Genomic DNA, 24616 nt, shown 5'->3' on the forward strand with positions numbered 1-24616 from the left:
TATTGTACGCCAAAGAAGAATGTAGCATACGAGCGACATGTGTTTAACACGAGGGCACAAAGAGCGATCGAAGGAATCGATGCTTACGTCACGGAACTGCGCAAGCTTGCAAGAAACTGTGAGTTTGGAGAATTGCATGATTCTATAATTCGTGATCGTATTGTGTGTGGTATCAGAAGTAACGAGGTCAGAAAACGTCTTCTGCGAGAAAAAGATTTAAATTTGGAGGGAGCAGTTGAAATATGCAAGTCATCTGAGATTACTGAAAATCAGGCGAAAAATATGGTTGTGGATCAGGATGACCGAGAGGTGCGCGATGTGAAAGACGATTCCAAAAAGTCAACCGGAAAATCGAGACGAGGAAATGGAAAGCACAGCCAAACAAAGAAACCGTTCAACTGTAGAAGATGTGGAAAAGTACACCAGCCTATGAAATGCCCAGCCTATGGTCAGGTTTGCCACAAATGTAAACAAAGCAATCATTACTCGAAAATGTGCCAGTCCAAGCCACAAGTTGAATGTGTTGCTTCACATTTCATAAAATACTAAAGCATAACATGGTGTCAGAAAGCGGAAAATAATGAATCAACTCCCACCACCGAAGCCGCTATCATTCGAGGGAAATGTTGCAGAGAATTGGAGACGCTGGATTCTGCAATTCAGGCTTTTTCTCAACGCGACGGGCTTCGACAAGAAACCAGTGAAAGTACAGTGTTCAACCTTGTTAACAGTTTCCGGAGAGGAGGCACTGGAAATCTTTAATACATTCGGTCTCAGCGATGAAGACAAGGATAAGATAGATGTCGTGATCAAGAGATTCGAAGAATATTGTACGCCAAAGAAGAATGTTGTACGCCAATGAAGAAGAATGAGGGCACAAGGAGCGACCGAAGGAATCAATGCTTACGTCACGGAACTGCGCAAGCTTGCAAGAAACTGTGAGTTTGGAGAATTGCATGATTCTATAATTCGTGATCGTATTGTGTGTAGTATCAGAAGTAACGAGGTCAGGAAACGTCTTCTGCGAGAAAAAGATTTAAATTTGGAGGGAGCAGTTGAAATGTGCAAGTCATCTGAGATTACTGAAAATCAGGCGAAAAATATGGTTGTGGATCAGGATGACCGAGTGGTGCGCGATGTGAAAGACGATTCCAAAAAGTCACCCGGAAAATCGAGACCAGGAAATGGAAAGCACAGCCAAACAAAGAAACCGTTCAACTGTAGAAGATGTGGAAAAGTACACCAGCCTCCTATGAAATGCCCAGCCTATGGTCAGGTTTGCCACAAATGTAAACAAAGGAATCATTACTCAAAAATGTGCCAGTCCAAGCCAAGGTACAGTTCAAAACAAGTAAGTGAGTTCACATGTGATGATTCAGATACAGATGAGTTGTTTATTGGGGTCTTGGGAACTAAACCACTGACTCAGAAAGATTGGATGCAAAGTGTAGTGATCAATAAACTCCAAGTCAATATGAATTAAGACACTGGTGCTCAATGCAATGTTTTGTCATATGCGTTGTATTGTAAACTGACACGTGAGAAAATGAAGAAGTCATAAACCCGACTCGTGTCTTATACAGGCCCCAAGATGCCAGTAATGGGTAAAGCTACACTCAATGTGAAACTTAGAGGAAAGTAAAATAATTGAGCATCCAGCAACTCCAGTAATTGGTCTTCAAACCTGTCATGATTTAAATTTGGTCAAGAGAGTCAGCTCAGTTGATACCCAGCGGGAGGAAAACCTGTCCAGTGACAATAATCAAGATGTCAATGAAATCCTCAAGAAGTATGAAGATGTGTTCGATGGTATTGGATGTTTGGAGGGTACTTATCAAATTAAGATTGATCCTAATGTAAGTCCAGTGGTACATCCACCTCGCAAAATACCTTTCACTCAGAGAGAGAAAGTCAAGGAAGAACTTGACCGCATGGAAAAACTTAGTGTTATTTGTAAAGCCAAGGAACCAACTGAATGGGTTAGTTCTTTAGTAGTCGTGGAGAAACCAAATGGTAAAGTGCGATTGTGTTTACATCCTCGAGATTTAAATAAAGCTATCCAGAGAGAGCATTATCCTATGAAAACTGTTGAAGAAGTTGCAGCTGAATTGAGTGATGCCAAAGTATTTAGTGTTCTAGATGCTACATCTGGCTTTTGGCATATTAAGCTTGACGAGAAAAGTTCAGAACTGTTAACATTCAACACACCATTTGGTCAATACCGGTACCTTAGAATGCCATTTGGTATCAACTCAGCCCCCGAGATCTTCCAAAAGAGAATGACTCAAGCCTTTGAGGACTTGAGTGGAGTGAAGACAATCGCTGATGATATTCTTATCTGGGGCAGAAATGAAGTTGAGCACAACCATCGCCTAGAGCAAGTGTTGGAACGTTCAAGGAAAGTTGGAAGTAAAAAGAAGATTTTGACGGCTGAAGTTCCATACATTGGCCACGTGTTGACAGCCAACGGATTGAAACCAGATCCTAGCAAGGTGTGTGCAGTGGAGGAAATGCCATCTCCAGCAGATAAGCCAGCACTTTTAAGATTTCTTGGAATGGTGAATTACATAGGTAAATTCATACCCAACCTAGCAGACCTAACTCAGCCACTAAGAGAGCTACTGCACAAAGAGGTGGAATGGCATTGGTCCGAAAGACAAGAGAAAGCATTCCGAGCCATTAAAGAAAAGCTGACAAGTGATGCGACACTCCAGTATTATGATGTTGACCAGTGTGCTACGCATCCAGATCACTCAACTCTGCTGAAAAAAAATTATGCGCAGATAGAGAAAGAACTGTTGGCAATCGTGTATGGTTGTACCAAATGTCACCAGTATGTTTATGGCAAGAAAGTAAAAGTCCAAACCGACCACAAGCCCTTGGAAGCATTGTTCAAGAAACCATTATTCCAAACACTACAGAGATTACAGCGAATGATGTTAAGTTTACAGCATTATGACCTGCAAGTGGAGTATGAACCAGGCAAAAACTTGTTCATTGCAGACACTCTAAGTCGTGCTCCAGAAGAAAGCAATGAAACTGCAGCCAACACAAAGGATGAATTTGAGGTACTCACCCTTGAAAACATGCCAATCAGTGAAGTGAAATTGAAACAGTTTAAAGAGGCAACAAGAAAAGATGTATCACTACTGAAGCTCAAGACCACAGTGAAAAGTGGATGGCCAGAAAGGAAGTCTCAAGTAGACCCTGAGCTTCGCGAGTATTGGAACATTAAGGAAGAAATTTCTGTGTGTGCTGATTTGCTAATGAGAAGTGACAAATTGATTGTACCTATTTCGCTCAGAGATGAGATGCTAAGAGTAATACACAGCAGCCACTTAGGCATCGAGAACGAGCTGTGCAAAAAGCTAAGAACCTTATGAAGAAAGCAAAAGTTGAAAGAAAGGATTATCAGCTTGAGTTGCTTGACTACCGAAACACTCCAATTGAGGAAATTGGCCTCTCACCAGCACAGATGCTTATGGGACGATGAACTAGAACCAAACTACCTTTTACACCTGTATTGCTTAAGCCACTATATCCAACCGAAAACATCATATAATGTCTCAGTCGTCGTGCAGAAATACAGCAGCAGTATTACAACCGAAATGCAAAAGTTCTGAAACCTCTGAATACAGGAGACACTGTTCGAGTTAGAAAGCCAGGACAGAAAACATGGACACCTGCGGTAGTTACCAGGGTAACTGAAGCGCCATGATCGTACGTTGTTGACTCAGAAGGAGCAAGCTACCGCAGAAACAGGCGCGATCTAATTAAGACAACTGAAGCAACCAATCCGCAGCAGGATCTAGAAGAATCTAAAACCAACACTACCAGTCCAGTCCATGATTCCGTGAGCTCTGAGAAAGTCAGTTCCAGTGGTCGAGTAATCCGACCACCTGTTTGGTCCAAGGACTATGTGACCAATTAGTGAGAACATTTCATAAGTTGTTACCAGACTTTGTTGATATTAAGTGAACAGTGTGTCTGATGCAAGTCATGAACATTACGAATAAGTCAGATTTTTATGCTCATTTCTTGTAGTTTCATTTATTATGTTGCATGCAAGATTTTTGTTAAAAAAAGGGAGATGTTGTGAAATACAAGTCTCAGTCTCCATTTAGAGCACGTGTTCGCCGGTCTATGTATAGCCTCGATTTCATGTAATTAAATCAGAGTTGTAGTTTGTACCTGCATGTTGAATGTGTTCCTTGACATTTCATAAAATACTAAAGCATAACAGAACATTCAACTGATTTGTGTATTTTCATGTCACATTATTTTATTGTAGTATTGAATACAATGAACATTAAACTGATTTGTGTATTTTTATGTCACATAATTTAATCTGGAGCATTAAATAAAAAGAATATTCAAGTGATTTGTGTATATTTTTCATATCAATCATTTAATTTGGAGCATTGCATATAATGAACATTCAAGTGATTTGTGTATTTTCATGTCACCATTTAATTTACAGCACTGAATATAATGAACATTCAACTGATTTGTGTATTTTCGTGTCACATTATATTTTATTGTAGCATTGAATATAATGAACATTCAACTGATTTGTGTATTTTCATGTCACACAATTTAATCTGGGGCATTGAATAAAAAGAACATTCAAGTGATTTGTGTATACTTTTCATCTGATGTCAATCATTTAATTTGAGGCATTGCATATAATGAACATTCAACTGATTTGTGTATTTTCATGTCACACAATTTAATCTGGGGCATTGAATAAAAAGAACATTCAAGTGATTTGTGTATACTTTTCATCTGATGTCAATCATTTAATTTGAGGCATTGCATATAATGAACATTCAAGTTACAAGTGTATTTTCATGTCACATAATTTAATTTGGAGCATTGAATTTAATAAACATTCAATTGATTTGTCTATTGTCATGTCACACCATGATTTAATTTGGGGGCATTGAATATAATCGAACTTTCAAGTGATTTGTGTCTTTTTATGTCACCCCTTTAATTTTTTAGTGTTGAATATAATTGTAAATTTAAGTTAATTGTGTATTTCCATGTCACACCATTTTTTTGGAGCATTGAATATTATTGAACATTCAACTGATTTGTGTATTTTCAGGTCACATCCTTTTATTTGGTGCATTGAATTTTTTGTACATTAAACTGATTTGTGTATTTTCACGTCACCATGATTTTATTTGGAGCATTGCAGATAACTGAACATTGAAGTGATTTGTTTATTTTCATGTCACACCATGATTTAATTTGAAGCTTTGAATATAATGAACTTTCAAGTGATTTTTGTATTTTAATGTCACATTTAATTTGGAGCATTGAATAAAATGAACATTCAACTCATTTGTGTATTTTCATGTCACACCATGATTTAATTTTCCCCATAGAACCATACTAACCACTGTTGCCAAGGTAACGCTGAGAACATCGGACCATGAATTGACCATGAAGTTTATTGACTGCTCACTCAAGACAGATTGACTGATTGGTTATTGAGGATAGGATAAACTGAAATGAAAATTAGTTATGCGTCAGTTTTTACTTAAAGCTAAAGTATTGCTAAGAAGTCCTTTTAGTTTTTTAATTAATGAATGTCCCCTTTTTTTCAGTTACTTCTTGACAGTAGCAGAGAGACTCATTCCTGGGACTTGTTCAATGTGTTTTCGTCAAAGTGAAGAAACTTTGGTTGCGTTGTATTACTCGTATATTTTTAACAATTATTTTTGCACTCCGCACTTTTCTTTGAAATAAATGTTCTTTTTAGCACGGAAGGTTAAGTCGCTGTTAATTCGATACGGCGACCAAACCTCAGGCTGACAAACACGTTATACATGTATATTCAGATAAACGTACCTTTTTAAGTGTTTAAGTGGCCATGATTTTTGTTCTTTCTTTGGTAGCTTGCATCTGAAATTGACAAGAGCAAAGGAGCTGGGTTATTACGCCAACCACATACTATACAGGTGTTTCGATAAAGGTCGTCGGAAAAAAGCACAGAAGTGCACCTCACGGTCTTGGTATTCACTGGAAATTTGCATATTGGGCTCGAGGAAATGTACTCTCTTGGCAGAGAGGAAATATGCGTGTCAGACTAGCCACTTTGATTTTAAATCCTTTTTATATGGAAAATTAACCTTAGCTTTTAGTGGAACAAATAAACAGGTTACGATACAAGATGCTAGATTCCTTCTTGTCTATGAACAAATAGAGGCCATTTACTCCCCTTCGCAAAAAAAAAAAAAAAAAACAAATCTTCCCTTCCCTGGGCCAAGTTTTAGTCAAATTCCATAGGGTGGGGAAGGCAATTGCTGTCAAATGCCCCACATCTGTCCGACCCCACCCCACCCATTTTCGGGCTTGACAATGATAAATGCATAAATAAGTGGCCAGTATTAATATGGTCGGCAGCCAAACCATGCTAACACGTATCAAGTTGGTGGCAAATAAAAAGACGAATAAACAGATAAACGTACCTGCGCAAATGTCTGTTCAGAATTCATGAAGATTATTCTTCCAGGTCGTTTGGTATGCCGATGTCTCGTTTCGTTGTTGTGTTAGAGCAATTCCTTTCAAAGCAGGCATCTGAAATTGAAAAGAACAAAGGAACTGGTTTGTTAAGCCGGTCACATTTGAAACACTAAAAGGATTTCGTTTAAAGTTAAATTAAACTCTCAGGAATTTAGAATTCGGTTCTTCCATATTGAAGCTAACCCTTCTGGGCAATATCGCACCTACCATGGTTTCTATTGTCAAAGTAATTCCTTTTGCTTCAAGGTAATTTTTATTAGAGTTACGCCTTCAGGAATGGTTAACATGTCCACGAAGACGCGCAAAGTTTCGCTGTTAATGGCTTTGAAACTTTCGCTGTGATATTTTTGTTGTCTGTGTTTAACCTGAATAACAAATTCAAGGTTGGCGCCAACTCACACCCAAAAAGATAGCTTAAGATGGCACCTGATTAATTCTCGTTATTAAATACTGCACGGGATTTTGCTCGCTTTTGTTGTTTGTTGGTTTTATGCAAATTAAAGTAAGTAACAACCTTTATTTTTGTGACAGATCTCATTCCATTGCAACAAATTGGCACTTATTGGGGGACACTGGAAAAGGAGAGGAAAATCACTATAATCTATTAAAAACCCATTAAATTTGGAATTTTTAACCATGTATACGTATAATTATCCTGTGTTCGTAGATCCATGAAAGGCTTAAACTATCAATGAGTGAAAAATCAACGTTGAAAACTTTCGGGAATAGTTATTCTAAACTTGGCGACAAAATATAAAGAAAATTTCATCTTTTCTTCGTAAAATTATCGTAAAATATATTGTTACATTTGCAAGCCGCAGTAGATTGTATTTTGGTATGATATCACTATAGTTTCAAACCCGCGAAATTCTAATTCATTAAACCTAGGACAGATTTTAGGAAATTTTTGTCTAATATTACATCTGAATAAATTCTAATTCGCACGTCTTGAAACATCAAAAAATCGACAAACTTTCCTGAAAATCGCTAAAAAGAGGTGCACAAAGTGCGGAAATGATGTCGGCTGATTTACAAAGTGCTGATGTCAGGCTGAAAACGCGGTTTTGCACTGTGCTTAAAATGTGGTACTGAATTGCACAAACTTTGCTGAAAATCACTAAAAAGTGGTGCAATTCGACAACACTGATTAGATTCAGATAGTGTCGAAGGTATGCACTGGATTCGCGTTTGATTAAGGGTCTGAATGGGTTTTAGTGTTTAGTGATATTTGCCCGTAGTTTTTAGTGTTTGCTGTTAAATTGGCTAATTTTCTAATGTTTACTGTTTCCGGAGAAAATACTGTTAAGTGTTTGGAGGGTTTTTCGTGAAAGACTCAGTCTTTTAGCATTGTAAATTTTTATCTGCTCTTCGAAAATCAGTGATAAAACCACTCATGAACTTTGAGCCTGTGCTGTGTGTTCTCCTCGGAAATCCTCGGTAGTCTTCGGAAATCTTCGACAGTATGCGAGAATCTTCGATAGTATTCGGAAATCTTCCGAAATGATCGGGAATCGTCGGAAAATGGCCGAAAACTATTGGCTTTTTTGGAGCCGTTTTTGTTTTTTCTGGATAAAATTTACTGTTAAAGTGAATTTTTTACTGTTAGTGTTAAAATGCCTAAAATTTAACTGTTTCATGTTACAGAGCTAAAAATTTAGTGTTTAGTGTTATCGAAGTACCCCCCATTCAGACCCTCTTGATTGGATAAAAGCAAAACCGGCCTTATGCGCCTACTGGCGTGACAAGACATGATGATGATGAAAGAAATTTAAATCATGTTTTCTGTGGTTCCTTCAATATCAGACTGCGCTTAATCCCAAATGCTGATGGCTCCATAAATGTCGCGTAGACAATATTTTGAGATCTAAACTAAAAATACCGAGGAATCAAAACATAGCTACATATGCACTTGAAAGATTCACCTATACTAAAGTCTGCCAGCGGGACGAAAAAAAGCAAATTCAATCTCCTATTATTTGTCAAACTCTACTACTTGTGCATCTGGTTTTAAATTTGCAGCGCCACTTTAAAATTGCAACCACAACACTCTCAAAATAAAAAAAAAAGCTTTACGAATTTTCGACCCCCTTATCTCGACCAGTATATAATAAATATTTTTTACGCGTGCGTCCTCGTTAAAATATTCAATGCCAAGGAAACGGAATTTTTGCGACTGTTAAGTGAAGTCTGGGCAAAGGTACATTTTTTGGACGGTTTAAATCGTTTACAGCTCTTTAATATCCGGAAAAAATGGTGGACAGCACATTGCAAATATAATTTCTATAAAGTCGATTATATATCCGAGTGCCAGTTCTTGTCCGACACCCCTCTCCCCCCCCCCCCCCCACACCCACCCGAAATTCAGTGAATTTAAATTTAACAATGTAATGTACGGTCGGTGTAATGTAATGTTTTTATCTTTGGTAAATCCGTAATTTGGCATTATACATTTATCTTAAGCAGCTAGCTTGGCCAATTTTAACGCACCCTAAATGCTATCCACCATTTTTGTCGAAATATTTTTAAAACATTTTTTAAATTTAAATTTAAATTACCTCCAATGCGAAATGATCCATTGATGTTTAGCTGTAGATTCCTTTCTTGTTCTTATCCTCTTGTTGTTTAGTCTGTAAATTGAACAGGAAAGCAAATATTTAGCTTTATATTTGGTAGGAAAATCTGAAACTTTATGCAACTTGGGGTTGTTAGCACATGGTGTCAAATGATAAAACGCGAATAACTGTACTAAAATGCGTTCTTGAAGAAAAGGTTATTTGAATGTAGATCGTGGCAGACAAAAAATTCTTACGAAATGTTTTTGTTTAGCCTTTGCCTTGTCTTTGTTGGTGACGCCAGAGTACACTGTCAAAATGGCCACTCAGGGCAACACGTGAATGCCTTGAAAAATATTCGCGTTATCGTTTGAATACTTAGTAAGGAAAAACAACACTCAGATTGTTTACTCGGAAACACACTTCAGCTTAACTTCACTCTCGGTTTTACTATGTTAGACAAAGGAAATTTGTCGAGCGCCTTCATTCAACTCACGAACGGCGAACTAAAACTCCGAACGCACGTAGAAACTGTAACGGCTCTTTACAAATAGTTTCTCCTTACATTTTAGCGCAAAATTGCAGAGAAGTCATTACTCACCTTCGCTTTCTATAAATAAGGAAGTTTGAGTGGGGTACTTTCTTTCTATTTCAGAGATCTTGTCATCGGAGAGTCCAGCCTAGTATTCACATGGCCGTAAGCTGTTTAGAGTGAAGCAAATTCTACAAATTGTTATGAATATAGATAAAACATTTGAAAATTAAAAGCCAATGGCTGACAAATGCGTCACAGCTTTAGGTGTGACTTGCACGCTTCACAACATGCCACTGGCGCTTGGCGCCAACTCGCGCACGAAAGATGGCATCCAATTGGTTCGCACCATCAAAGACTGCACGGGATTTCGGTTTTTTGTTGGTTTTATGGAAATAAATATTCTGCAAACGTTTCACGATATATTTACAAAGGAAGGAAAGGTATTTTTTAACCATGCATATGACTTTTGCTCAATGGGAAAGGGATAAAATGTAAGGAACAACCTAAGATTGTGGAATAAATCTCACCACTTTTCACTTTCAATAGGAGTTTTAGTGGTTAAGCGTGTAGCACCCCAGGGTTTTAATAGGTTGGTTTGAACTTTGTGATAAATGCGGCCATCCCTTTTCGACTTCAGAAGCCTGCGAGCAGGCTCTCTATTCGGGGGCAACGTGAATATTGAACTCCTCGAGCGCCGAAGGCTCTATCCCGCGAGTGGCGAAGGTGCGAGTGCGTGGGCGAAGCAAGCCCGCGGGCTCGCTTCGCTCGCTGACTCGCGCCTTCGGAGCTCGAAGAGTCACGTTGCCTGCTCGCAGGCTACAACTTCAGTCGCAGGCCCATTTGCAGGATTATGACGTAAACGCGCAACGACTTCTGGTTGTAGTGGGCTGTAGTAAAGTTCGCGGGAAAACACCATTTCTGGCTTATGATTGGCTAAGGGCAGCCAAGCGCGAAGGAGGATTGTGGACATCTATGTCATTTATTTGGAGCTATAAAAGCTGCTAAGTTTACGCTCTTGTCGCTTCGAAATTTGCTTTCACATTTATTTTTCAGTTATCTGTCAAAAATATAGAAAACAGGATGAATGAAAATTGACTGAGTTCTGTGTTTTAACCAAGACAGACAAAAATATAATTCGTGTTCACGTAAGTTATTGACGTTGTGTGCCCGAGGCGATTTCTGTAGAAATTCATTCATCGAGGCCGACAACTTCTCTTCGTAAAATTCAAAAAAGCTTCAAAAAATCGCGAACTGGAAACAGAATGCTTGAAAGGACGAGTCTAGGGTATTTTTAAATTTGTGTGGAATGAACTGGAAGTAAGGCAGGTCATCGACTTTGCGTCATCATATATTCTCATGAGGCCCCGTCCACATTAACCCGGGTAAATTTGAAAACGATACGCTTCTTTGGTGAGCGTTTTTGAAAAGCTCCGATTTCGGTGACCAAAAACGCCGGTTTAGTGTGGACGGTTGGCCTAACCCGAGAAAATACGATGCGTTTTCAAATTTACCCGGGTCAGTGTGGACGGGGCCTTGTCCACTAGGATTTCTCGAACTTTTTTAGGACAATCAGTAGAATCGATTGTATAACGCTTTTAATCACTTCTGGTTCACTTCTCTCGAGTTAAATTTAATTTTACGAGAAGTGTGTACAGTGAACTCTCTCCTAACAGACACCTCTGTAATACGGATACCTGTTGTTGGTCCCGTCCCTGCCGTTTTTCAGTCATTTTACTGTCAACTAAACTCCCTATACAGAGAGTTGACTGTATGCTACTAAACACATGGAAAATGCGTGTTTTTATAATGATCTATAATGGTACGTTAGACAAATATGACTGATCTTTTAAATGTTATAATCCAAACGGTCATTTTATGTCTGTAACTAAAACGATGTACGTATGATGTATAGTCTCGTCAACAACTGTCACACACGAAACACAAAGTTTCTCCAAGACCCATCTTTCTTAATTAAATCTGAGACAAAAAGCAATGGCTGGAGATGGAATGGCACATGACTCTCCGTCACATCACCATCAAGTTTTACCATGAGTACACCTCTCCTCAGTCATATAGTTAAATAATGTTTTTTACGCCTCTTATAAGCAGCAAAAAGTTTTCTGTGGAAGGATATAGTTTCTTTCACTACTTGAAAAATTATTCCCTTCTCATTTCTATTTGAAGAACAATTTTCATCTAGCGAGGACGCAAACAAGCATGTGAAAAGGTTGGATGGGGGAATAGAATGCTTTACGGGGTTTTATATCCAAAATACTTTTTTTTCGCTAGCAGACAGATGTATGTAAGTCAGAGGAGCTTATAAGTAGAAGGGCTTGTGACCGGCAATTTATAGTTAATCTTTATAAATTTCTAAATCTCCTTACAAACAGCCTATTATATTGTCTTCTGAACTCGCACGTCATGAAACTCCAACGAGTACAGAATGCCGCAGCTAACTTCCGGACTAGTCACAGGTTCACCGAGATTCTAGGCCATGCAACATACAGGCTTAACTACCTTCATTGGCTCCCTAAGTTACAGTTAAAAATTAAATGTACTGTTTGGGCCCTTTTGGGAAAGTGCCACAACTGAAACGTGGATTCAGCCTAATGTCCTCTCAACGCCTAATGAAGTCGAATAAGAAAGTGCCACACATGACGATGTGGAACTAAAAAAAAGCGTTTTTGGCCTTTGTGATGACATGCCAACAGGAAGATAAAGCCTTATTTTCATTCCAGATGCATAAGGTTCATTAAATTAATCCCTTTGTACAGTTTGGGTCTTTTGGAAAGACGCTTCCACGTGGATTCAGCCTGATGTTCACTCCAGGTCAAAAGAATTCCAATAAGTTTCACTCCAGATCCTCCAAAAACGGCCATTTTGAAACTTAAAATCTTTATTTTTGGTCTTTTTGGGAAAAATGCCACCACGTGGATTCGGCGTAATGTCCCCTCCAGTTCCCTAGTAATCAAATATCAAAGAAAGTGGCACTATGTCACTCCAAATGAAAATTTTTTTCCCTTCAGATGAAAAGCTGCCACTAAGTTCAAGTCTTTTTTTTTTTTCACTCCAGATCCCATTCTCGTGCCCAGAGCCCTTTCGTTTCTCTTAGCCGGCTTGCACGAGAAAACGAAGGGCTCTGGGGACATAGGATTTTTGTATTAATTCATTTTTTGGATTGGCTGTTTGGAACAAAGAATTCCTAAACGGAAGTCGAAAACGTAACGACTCTCTCATACATTCTTTTGAAACGTCATGACTGCATACATGAAGACCGGAAGTCCTAGAATCTAGAACTGGAAATCCTGTGTCCCTAGAGCCCTTCGTTTTCTCGTGCCAAGGCTCAGCCGGCTAAGAGTTCACCGCGGTCAAACGTCTCAGGCAGGTTTTCTTTCCATTTCGCCGTTTTTTGTTCAAATTGAAGTGTTATTACGAGCAAGGATAGATAAAAATAGTTGCCGAGTAAAAGCATAATCCCATTCCCTCAGATAAACCAGTGTTTTTACTTTTTTAAATGTTTCGCATCCGAACCCGTGCTTTGACAAATGGCGCCGACAAGTCCGCATATCGCTATTTCAAACACGTACAACTTTTTTTAGTAAAGCTCCGAAAAACTTAGTAAGCCCTTAGGATACCGGTTATATATCGAACTTTGAACTGTGAAAATTAAAACCTTATCTTTGCAGTACTTTTCTTATTTTTTGCATATTTCTGTCGTTTGAGCGCGGTGGGGGCTAAGGCTGACTGCCTGAAGCCTAAATATTCACTTTATTTCGCTCCGAATAAAGGAAAACGCGTCTAAGCTACTTCAATTTTTCAAATTTTCTAGGGAGGGGGCGGTTGGGCATGTCCCCAGACCCCCGCCGTCGAAAATTCTCTTTCTTTCTCAGCAACTTGAAGGCTCTGAATATACAAATAGTTATGACGCACGTGCTGGCTACACCATTGTATTGCTTACTAAACTTTTTGTTTGGCAACCTTTTCGTTTCTTGTCTGCCTTTTGAAAGATCCCTGTTGTGCTTTTTTATTTGCAAAAAATATTAGTTATATGTGCAGCAAACCCGCCACAGTGCATTATTTAAATGCACTGTGAAAATTTTTCATATTAGACGGACTACCATATGGAAAGTTTGTTTTGCATTCTGTGAAGTCATTCGGAAAAGTAAAAAAAAATTCTGTTCCATCGTTCCATTCGCCACTATAATTTTCCGGATTTTTGGTCGAATGGAACTGGGTACGAAAATGTACCCAGCGCCCCCAGCGCGCCTTCTGAGCGCGGCAAATTTGGTTTTCGCGCAGCTCGAGGACGTCGAGGACAAGCAGCTAAAATACTTTTCTCTGGAACGCTTCTGCCTTCTGTTCATCTCCATTTGCAAGTAAGTTTTCAAATTGTTTTGTTGTGTTGTTTTCTGTTCGTTATCCTTTCGCTTTAAGCGGTTTAATAACTCCAGTTCATGACCTGCAAAATGTCGTGCGCGAACGAAGCAATCCGAGATAAGGTCAGATAAGCGTCATTCAATTCCGACCCTCTAGGTTTTTTTCGTCGAGTCGAGTCGACTATTCTGTTTTTATATCTGCAGGAGTTCCAATTTTATTTACTTCTTTGCCATTTTAACGTGCGAAGCTTGTTTAGCTGTTACCTCGTGGCACATGCATAAGTTAATAATTTGAGTACGGGTTTATACGAACTAGTCGACGGAAGAAATTTCGAATTCTAAGTTTTACAATTGCTAAAGGTCAGAGAAACTACTGTAACTGAGATGATGTACTTTTTGTATTTATTTGGTCAGGGGAAGTTTATGTAGGTTAGGAAAAAGTTAGGAAATTTATAACTGATACTTGGAGTAGAGAAACATCCTTTGAGTCCAATTAAATTTTTGTGTACAATATTATTTTGTGTTTCAACTGACAGTACACTTGATTACAGACAAGCAGCCATTTTTAAATCAAAAGCCCTCTGGGCTTAGTGTCTCGTGACTTTTTTCAGAGTTTAAATTATTTGAAAATAGACTGCTTTTCACATCTATTTATTGCTTGTGAAAATATCGAAAATTAAAAAGCGTGCATCTAACATAAAGAAACATTTAGACTCCATGTTAAAACACGATCAAACATATTCAATCAATCAGTCTATTACCCAACAATCAGGCTTTATTTCACTTTTACCTCAAATTACAGCTAACGGTAACAGATTTAAATAGTCTTGCCCAAAACAACAAAAAGCAGCTAACCACAAGCAGTGTAGCTGTGGGAAAACGCTGTATTGCACTTTGATTCATTAAGCATTTATCTGTCACATATGGTTCTTAAATATCTTAAAAAGGTCAACAAAGTCACAGATTCTCCTTTGTTGTTTTGTGTTTGTAACTGATAAGAACATTTCAACCTCATGTTTCAATAAACTCACGCACACTACCAAGCAAAGCTTCATGGTTGACCTTTCGCGTGTATCTATTATATCTTTGAAATCGGTTCTAATCAAAAATGGAAACGGCAAAAAAAGGTTTTCCCGACATATTGTCGGTCAACATACCTACAGTTCTGTACGGCGCAATCCTGTTTAAGACATGCTTTTCCCCTATTGCTGTACCAAAATCCTAAAACACATTGTTCTCATGGTAGCTATTATCTGTTTGACTAATATGACTAGAATGGTGGGGATCTCGTGTGATAGCTAAGAAAAACAAATAAAAAGGTTAAAAAATACAGTCAACTCTCTCTTAACGGACACCTCTATAAGACGGACACCTCCATAAGACAGACACCTGGTGATGGTCCCTGATGTTTTTCAGTCATTTTACTGTAACCAAACTCCCTATAAGACGGACACCTCTCTAAGACGGACAACGGCACTTTGAAATCATTAACGGACACTTGAGTAGTGTTTTTTATCATGTTTTATTAGTGAAAATACCTCCAATCTTCATATCGATCTAAAGCAAAGTTACTTACTGACCAAATACAACGACGCTTTAACGGTTACTTCTCTGCCTACGTGTATGGACACAAAAGAGGTTATTTTCTACTTACAGTATTACAGTTTGTAGAGAGAGAAAAAGAAGCGAATACAAGAAAGAGAAGCAAATACGGTCCTTTCATTATTTTAGTCTTGTTGCAGTAAGCGAAGGTTTGTTGCATTGTGCAAAGGTTTAGCTTTATTATCTCGAAATTACTGGTGTCATGTTACCTCAACTCTCCGTCTCTAAGACGGACAGTTGCCGCCGGTCCCGAAGGTGTCTGTCTTAGAGAGAGTTGACTGTAAACACAAGTGCAAGTGCAAACAGCATCTGTTTTGTCTAAATATGATGATCGCATTTTTCGGCATTTACTAAAAAAAGAAAATTTTGACATGGCAGGAAAAATATTGACATGGCGGGAAAATTCCGCGGCCTCAGAAAGCAAACACGCATGGAATGCACCTTCTCCCCTGTAGTATATTCTTGTGTCTTCATGACAACGTCATGACATCACGAGACAAAAAGAAATGGTGTTTCATTTCTTAACTTTGAGGAGTTGAGAGATGGGTTTGTAAAATTTTTGAGATCCGTGGGCGGGAATGAGTATTATTGTAGAACTGCGAAGGAGTGAAGTTTTTTGCATGCATGCAATTTCCTTTACCCTTCACTTTGCTTTAAAATTTGCCCGTAACCAGTAAATGTCAATTCTTATTCTGTGCGAGGAAATTGTCATTTGACCTTTTACCTGTTTGAAATTCCATCTCTTTAGTGAATGAAACAGACAGCTTCCTTGCACCTGTTGCCCTCAAGATTTACACCAGACCACAAAGATGTTATGGTCGTTTAAGCCTTTTTCATGCTTGGAACAGCTCATATATTTAGCAGGTGATTTAATAGATAGAAGTGGATGATTAGCTGTCTTATACTTACAGTACCGCTCGCAAATAAGCGTCCCAAAACATACGCGAAAAACGCGTATGCTTTTGCACATACGCGCGTATGCGTATCTGCGTATATGCGTCTGCGTATGTGCGTATACTCTGTATACGCGTATGCTCATCAGTATGTATGAGCAAGCTTATTGTTTTTTCTTTTGTCCATAGTTTATTGTTCTTTGATGGCTTGCTATTTCTTCTTTTAGAGATCGCCGATTTGTACAAAATAGAAACGGAGAAATAACTTTTTCGTTACTTGACTTACCGGCCTTACTTTTATGATAAATGTTGACGGCGCATCATATAAACTCTAATAGAACTTAGTTTCTACTCATTGGAATCACTTTTCCAGTTTGAATCGCCCATTTACGCAAAATAGAACCAGAGATATTTTTTTTCGCTTCTAAGCCGTGTCGCTTCAATAGGCAATTAATTCATAAACAGTCTCGTCGGCGCGTGCGACCCTTGTGAAGAGACCAAAAGTTTATGTTGTAAGAAATGTTAAAAAACAAGATCAATGTTGACGGCGCGTCATAAACTCTAAACTCTAAACTCAAGTCGGCAAACGAAACATTCCACATGAAAAACATCGGAGCCGTAAAGCCTTCCGTGAATATTGAATTGAAAGGCAGACTTGTGACGCGCCATCGCGTCTAGCTTGAAATGAACTTGTTTTATTTTTTTGTGAATTTAGCATAAAATTCCCAGAACCTAAATTCTTCTTGAATGAAACTTGTCTTTATTACTAACACAGATAACGGCATCAATTGTTATTACAGCTTTAGAGGAGTTAAACAAATTTTGCTTTTTTAACGCGGCCCAGCTAAAAGAGTCCAAAAGTTGTCAAAATTTGCATATGTCAAAAGTAATTTGACCTTTTACCTGTTTGAAATTCCATATCTTTAGTGAATGAAACAGACAGCTTCCTTGCACCTGTTGCGCTCAAGATTTACACCAGACCACAAAGGATGTTATGGTCGTTTAAGCCTTTTTCAAATCTTGGAACAGCTCATATATTTAGCAGGTGATTTAATAGATAGAAGTGGATGATTAGCTGTCTTATACTTAGGGGGGTACATATCATGATCATAATTGAATTCAGTTTTACCTGTCACTCAAGTGTCCAGATGATCATACAAGCTTTTGTTTCTTACCATTTTTTTAAAACTGTCATTTGAGAATAACTGTAGTACAATATGTGTTGGCTATTTTGATTATTCCTGTTCTCTACGTTACCATTTTCTCTGTGGCATGAGTGGATCCAATTGGAGTGGATCCACTTTTTCTTTTCTGTTTACATTCATTTCAACAAGACACATTTGGCTCTCAAGAATTAGAAAGACATTTCTGGTAAGTAAAAATGCATATGTTTATTATGGTTCAAACTTTTGTTTAATTTGGTTTGCTTCTCCCTACTCCCTGGATGTTTTTACGTACTCATTATTTAATATTCCAAGTGCATATTATTTTTCTGTTGGCTTTTTTTATATGATAATTTTAAGTGCATGCTATTTTGCTGTTTTTGATATTTGTACATGATAATTTGGGCATGCTATTTTACTACCGGGTATTATTCAAGGCTCTCAGGAATAAGAAAGACAGTTCTGGTGAGTAAAAATGCATATGTTTATTATGGTTAAAGCTTTTTTTGCTTTTGCTATTGGGTATTTGTACATGATAAAATATTTTCAGTTCATAATTTTTTTACTATAATAAATTATTGAGTATTTGTGCATGACAAATTTAAGTTCATGCTTTTTTTACTACGTAAAGGGTATTTTTAAAAGTACATGTATGCTATTTTCTACCTGATACATATTTTGCTATTGGGTGTTTGTACATGATTACTTTAAGTTCGTGTTTGTTTTACTATTGGGTTGTTTTACATGACAATTTTAAGTACGGTACATGTTATCTTACTATTCTGGTATATGATACCGGTAATTTAAAATGTGTGCTATTACCATTCGGTATATGATAATCTTTTAGTGCACGCAATTTTACTGTTTTGGATATTTGTACATGATATTTTAATGTGCCTGCTTTTAAACTATTCAGGGTATTTGTACGTGGCAAGTTTAAGTTCATACTTTATTTCACTATCGGGTATTTTTACATCATGACAATTTTAAGTACATTGTATTTTACCATTTAGTATATAACAATTTTTTAAATGCATGCCATTTTACTATTCGTTATATGATAATTTCAAATGCTTGCTTTTTTTAATATTCGGTATATATGATAATTTTATGTACATATTTTCTACTAAAGTGCATGCTATTTTTGCGTTCAACGGTAGGAGAATGCATCCTAATCTTGTGGTGGCCTGTGGTCCCCTGGTTGTCCTGTGAACGCGCAAGCGAAAGTCTTTCTATGTGTCCTTCTATGTATGTCGGTATGTGGCAGGATGGCCTCGATCTCATGCGAAAGTTGCATCACAGCAATGTCAACAATGACATAAAGCCGCAAAGACAGCGCGCGCAAAACAATTCATTAAGCCGATACCGCTTGGCTGTAAACAATTTTTGCGTTCGACGGTAGGACAACGGATCCTAATCTTGTGTTGGCCTGTGGTCCTGTGGTTTAAAACGTTGTTAATTCGATTCGAACCCATCGATTCGAGACACTTTGTCTGCCTTGATCTCTACTGGACATACCGGAATTGAAGTCAACTTGGCAAAAATGAGGGTTTAAAACGGTGTTAATTCGATTCAAACCCATCGATTCGAGACACTTTGTCTGCCTTGATCTCTACCCGACATACCGGAATTGAAGTCAACTTGGCAAAAATGAGGGTTTAAAACGGTGTTAATTCCATTCGAACCCATCGATTCGAGACACTTTGTCTGCCTTGATCTCTACCCAACATACCGGAATTGAAGTCAACTTGGCAAAAATGAGGGTTTAAAACGGTGTTAATTCGATTTGAACCCATCGATTCGAGACACTTTGTCTGCCTTGATCTCTACCCGACATACCGGAATTGAAGTCAACTTGGCAAAAATGAGGGTTTAAAACGGTGTTAATTCGATTCGAACCCATCGATTCGAGACACTTTGTCTGCCTTGATCTCTACCCAACATACCGGAATTGAAGTCAACTTGGCAAAAATGAGGGTTTAAAACGGTGTTAATTCGATTCGAACCCATCGATTCGAAACACTTTGTCGTCTTTGATCTCTACCCAACATACCAGAAGTCAACTTGGCAAAAATGAGGGTTTTAAACGGTGTTAATTCGATTCAAACCCATCGATTCGAGACACTTTGTCTGCCTTGATCTCTACCCGACATACCGGAATTGAAGTCAACTTGGCAAAAATGAGGGTTTAAAACGTTAATTCGATTCGAGACTATTTGTCGTCCTTGATCTCTACCCAACATACCAGAAGTCAACTTGACAAAAATGAGGGTTAAACACGTTGTTAATTCGATTCGAACCCATCGATTCGAGACGCGTTGTCTGCCTTGATCTCTACCTAACATACCGTAAGTCAACTTGGCAAAAATGAGGGTTTAAAACGTTAATTCGATTCGAGACTATTTGTCGGCCTTCATCTCTACCCAACATACCGTAAGTCAACTTGGCAAAAATAAGGGTTTAAAACGTTAATTCGATTCGAGACTATTTGTCGGTCTTGATCTCTACCCGACATACCGGAAGTCAACTTGTAAAAAATGAGGGTTAAAAACGTTGTTAATTCGATTCGAACCAATCGATTCGAGATGCTTTGTCTGCCTTGATCTCTACCCAACATACTGGAAGTAATTCGATTCAAGACTATTTGTTGGCCTCAATCTCTTCCCGACAAACCAGAAGTCAACTTGACAAAAATGAGGGTTAAAAACGTTGTTAATTCGATTCGAACCCATCGATTCGAGACACTTTGTCTGCCTTGATCTCTACCCGACATACCGGAATTGAAGTCAACTTGGCAAAAATGAGGGTTTAAAACGTTAATTTGATTCGAGACTATTTGTCGTCCTTGATCTCTACCCAACATACCAGAAGTCAACTTGACAAAAATGAGGGTTTAAAACGGTGTTAATTCGATTCGAACCCATCGATTCGAGACACTTTGTCTGCCTTGATCTCTACCCGACATACCGGAATTGAAGTCAACTTGGCAAAAATGAGGGTTAAAAACGTTGTTAATTCGATTCAAACCCATCGATTCGAGACACTTTGTCTGCCTTGATCTCTACCCGACATACCGGAATTGAAGTCAACTTGGCAAAAATGAGGGTTTAAAACGTTAATTTGATTCGAGACTATTTGTCGTCCTTGATCTCTACCCAACATACCAGAAGTCAACTTGACAAAAATGAGGGTTAAACACGTTGTTTATTCGATTCGAACCCATCCATTCGAGACGCGTTGTCTGCCTTGATCTCTACCTAACATACCGTAAGTCAACTTGGCAAAAATGAGGGTTTAAAACGTTAATTCGATTCGAGACTATTTGTCGGCCTTCATCTCTACCCAACATACCGTAAGTCAACTTGGCAAAAATAAGGGTTTAAAACGTTAATTCGATTCGAGACTATTTGTCGGTCTTGATCTCTACCCGACATACCGGAAGTCAACTTGTAAAAAATGAGGGTTAAAAACGTTGTTAATTCGATTGGAACCAATCGATTCGAGATGCTTTGTCTGCCTTGATCTGTACCCAACATACTGGAAGTAATTCGATTCAAGACTATTTGTTGGCCTCGATCTCTTCCCGACAAACCAGAAGTCAACTTGACAAAAATGAAGGTTAAAAACGTTGTTAATTCGATTCGAACCCATCGATTCGAGACGCGTTGTCTGCCTTGATCTCTACCTAACATACCGTAAGTCAACTTGGCAAAAATGAGGGTTTAAAACGTTAATTCAATTCGAGACTATTTGTCGGCCTTCATCTCTACCCAACATACCGTAAGTCAACTTGGCAAAAATAAGGGTTTAAAACGTTAATTCGATTCAAGACTATTTGTCGGTCTTGATCTCTACCCGACATACCGGAAGTCAACTTGTAAAAAATGAGGGTTAAAAACGTTGTTAATTCGATTCGAACCAATCGATTCGAGATGCTTTGTCTGCCTTGATCTCTACCCAACATACTGGAAGTAATTCGATTCAAGACTATTTGTTGGCCTCGATCTCTTCCCGACAAACCAGAAGTCAACTTGACAAAAATGAGGGTTAAAAACGTTGTTAATTTGATTCGAACCCATCGATTCGAGACACTTTGTCTGCCTTGATATCTACCCGACATACCGGAATTGAAGTCAACTTGGCAAAAATGAGAGTTTAAAACGTTAATTCGATTCCAGACTATTTGTCTGCCTTGATCTCTACCCGACATACCGGAATTGAAGTCAACTTGGCAAAAATGAGGGTTAAAAACGTTGTTAATTCGATTCAAACCCATCGATTCGAGACACTTTGTCTGCCTTGATCTCTACCCGACATACCGGAATTGAAGTCAACTTGGCAAACATGAGGGTTTAAAACGTAAATTTGATTCGAGACTATTTGTCGTCCTTGATCTCTACCCAACATACCAGAAGTCAACTTGACAAAAATGAGGGTTAAACACGTTGTTAATTCGATTCGAACCCATCGATTCAAGACGCGTTGTCTGCCTTGATCTCTACCTAACATACCGTAAGTCAACTTGGCAAAAATGAGGGTTTAAAACGTTAATTCGATTCGAGACTATTTGTCGGCCTTCATCTCTACCCAACATACCGTAAGTCAACTTGGCAAAAATGAGGGTTTAAAACGTTAATTCGATTCGAGACTATTTGTCTGTCTTGATCTCTACCCAACATACCGGAAGTCAACTTGTAAAAAATGAGGGTTAAAAACGTTGTTAATTCGATTCAAACCCATCGATTCGAGACACTTTGTCTGCCTTGATCTCTACCCGACATACCGGAATTGAAGTCAACTTGGCAAAAATGAGGGTTTAAAACGTTAATTCGATTCCAGACTATTTGTCGTCCTTGATCTCTACCCGACATACCAGAAGTCAACTTGACAAAAATGAGGGTTAAAAACGTTGTTAATTCGATTCGAACCCATCGATTCGAGACGCTTTGTCTGCCTTGATCTCTACCTAACGTACCGTAAGTCAACTTAGCAAAAATGAGGGTTTAAAACGTTAATTCGATTCGAGACTATTTGTCGGCCTTGATCTCTACCCGACATACCGGAAGTCAACTTGACAAAAATGAGGGTTTAAAACGTTAATTCCATTCGAGACTATTTGTCTGCCTTGATCTCTACCCAACATACCGAAAGTCAACTTGGCAAAAATGAGGGTTTAAAACATTGTTAATTCGATTTGAACCAATCGATTCGAGACGATTTGTTTGCCTTGATCTCTACCCAACATACCGGAAGTCACTTTGGCAAAAATGGAGGTTTAAAACGTTAATTCGATTCGAGACTATTTGTCGGTCTTGATCTCTACCCGACATACCGGAAGTCAACTTGTAAAAAATGAGGGTTAAAAATGTTGTTACTTCGATTCGAACCAATCGATTCGAGATGCTTTGTCTGCCTTGATCTCTACCCAACATACTGGAAGTAATTCGATTCAAGACTATTTGTTGGCCTCGATCTCTTCCCGACAAACCAGAAGTCAACTTGACAAAAATGAGGGTTAAAAACGTTGTTAATTCGATTCGAACCCATTGATTTGAGACAATTTGTCTGCCTTGATCTCTACCCAACATACCGGAAGTCAACTTGGCAAAAATGAGGGTTAAAAACGTTGTTAATTTGATTCGAACCCATCGATTCGAGACGCTTTGTCTGCCTTGGTCTCTACCCAACATACCGTAAGTCAACTTAGCAAAAATGAGGGTTTAAAACGTTAATTCGATTCGAGACTATTTGTTGGCCTTAATCTCTACCCGACATACCGGAAGTCAACTTGACAAAAATGAGGGTTAAAAACATTGTTAATTTGATTCGAACCCATCGATTCGAGACGCTTTGTCTGCCTTGGTCTCTACCCAACATACCGTAAGTCAACTTGGCAAAAATGAGGGTTTAAAACGTTAATTCGATTCGAGACTATTTGTCGGTCTTGATCTCTACCGGACATACCGGAAGTCAACTTGTAAAAAATGAGGGTTAAAAACGTTGTTAATTCGATTCGAACCAATCGATTCGAGATGCTTTGTCTGCCTTGATCTCTACCCAACATACTGGAAGTAATTCGATTCAAGACTATTTGTTGGCCTCGATCTCTTCCCGACAAACCAGAAGTCAACTTGACAAAAATGAGGGTTAAAAACGTTGTTAATTCGATTCGAACCCATCGATTCGAGACGCTTTGTCTGCCTTGATCTCTACCTAACGTACCGTAAGTCAACTTAGCAAAAATGAGGGTTTAAAACGTTAATTCGATTCGAGACTATTTGTCGGCCTTGATCTCTACCCGACATACCGGAAGTCAACTTGACAAAAATGAGGGTTTAAAACGTTAATTCCATTCGAGACTATTTGTCTGCCTTGATCTCTACCCAACATACCGAAAGTCAACTTGGCAAAAATGAGGGTTTAAAACATTGTTAATTCGATTTGAACCAATCGATTCGAGACGATTTGTTTGCCTTGATCTCTACCCAACATACCGGAAGTCACTTTGGCAAAAATGGAGGTTTAAAACGTTAATTCGATTCGAGACTATTTGTCGGTCTTGATCTCTACCCGACATACCGGAAGTCAACTTGTAAAAAATGAGGGTTAAAAATGTTGTTACTTCGATTCGAACCAATCGATTCGAGATGCTTTGTCTGCCTTGATCTCTACCCAACATACTGGAAGTAATTCGATTCAAGACTATTTGTTGGCCTCGATCTCTTCCCGACAAACCAGAAGTCAACTTGACAAAAATGAGGGTTAAAAACGTTGTTAATTCGATTCGAACCATTGAGACAATTGTCTGCCTGATCTCTACCCAACATACCGGAAGTCAACTTGGCAAAAATGAGGGTTAAAAACGTTTTTTTGATCGAACCCATCGAGGACGTTTGTCTGCCTTGGTCCTACCCACATACCGAGTCAACTAGCAAAAATGAGGGTTTAAACGTCGACGAAC

General features: G+C 38.5%; 1 long non-coding RNA gene across 2 annotated transcripts; it reads left to right on the top strand.

Moving 5' to 3' along the window:
- The first annotated feature begins 12791 nt into the window (after nucleotides 1-12791).
- On the top strand, nucleotides 12792-24439 carry LOC144659435 (uncharacterized). 2 transcript variants are annotated; one of them, XR_013571889.1, is made up of 4 exons: nucleotides 12792-13997; nucleotides 16348-16463; nucleotides 17420-19734; nucleotides 22469-24439. It is a non-coding gene; the product is annotated as an uncharacterized LOC144659435 (long non-coding RNA). The 2 variants fall into 2 exon arrangements; XR_013571888.1 differs by lacking the exon at nucleotides 22469-24439 and having other exon boundaries at nucleotides 13341-13997; nucleotides 17420-20757.
- The last annotated feature ends 177 nt before the right edge of the window (nucleotides 24440-24616 follow it).

This window comes from Oculina patagonica, chromosome 1, assembly GCF_052425735.1.
Source record: "Oculina patagonica isolate OP01 chromosome 1, crgOcupat, whole genome shotgun sequence".
Classification (NCBI taxonomy): Eukaryota; Metazoa; Cnidaria; class Anthozoa; order Scleractinia; family Oculinidae; genus Oculina; species Oculina patagonica.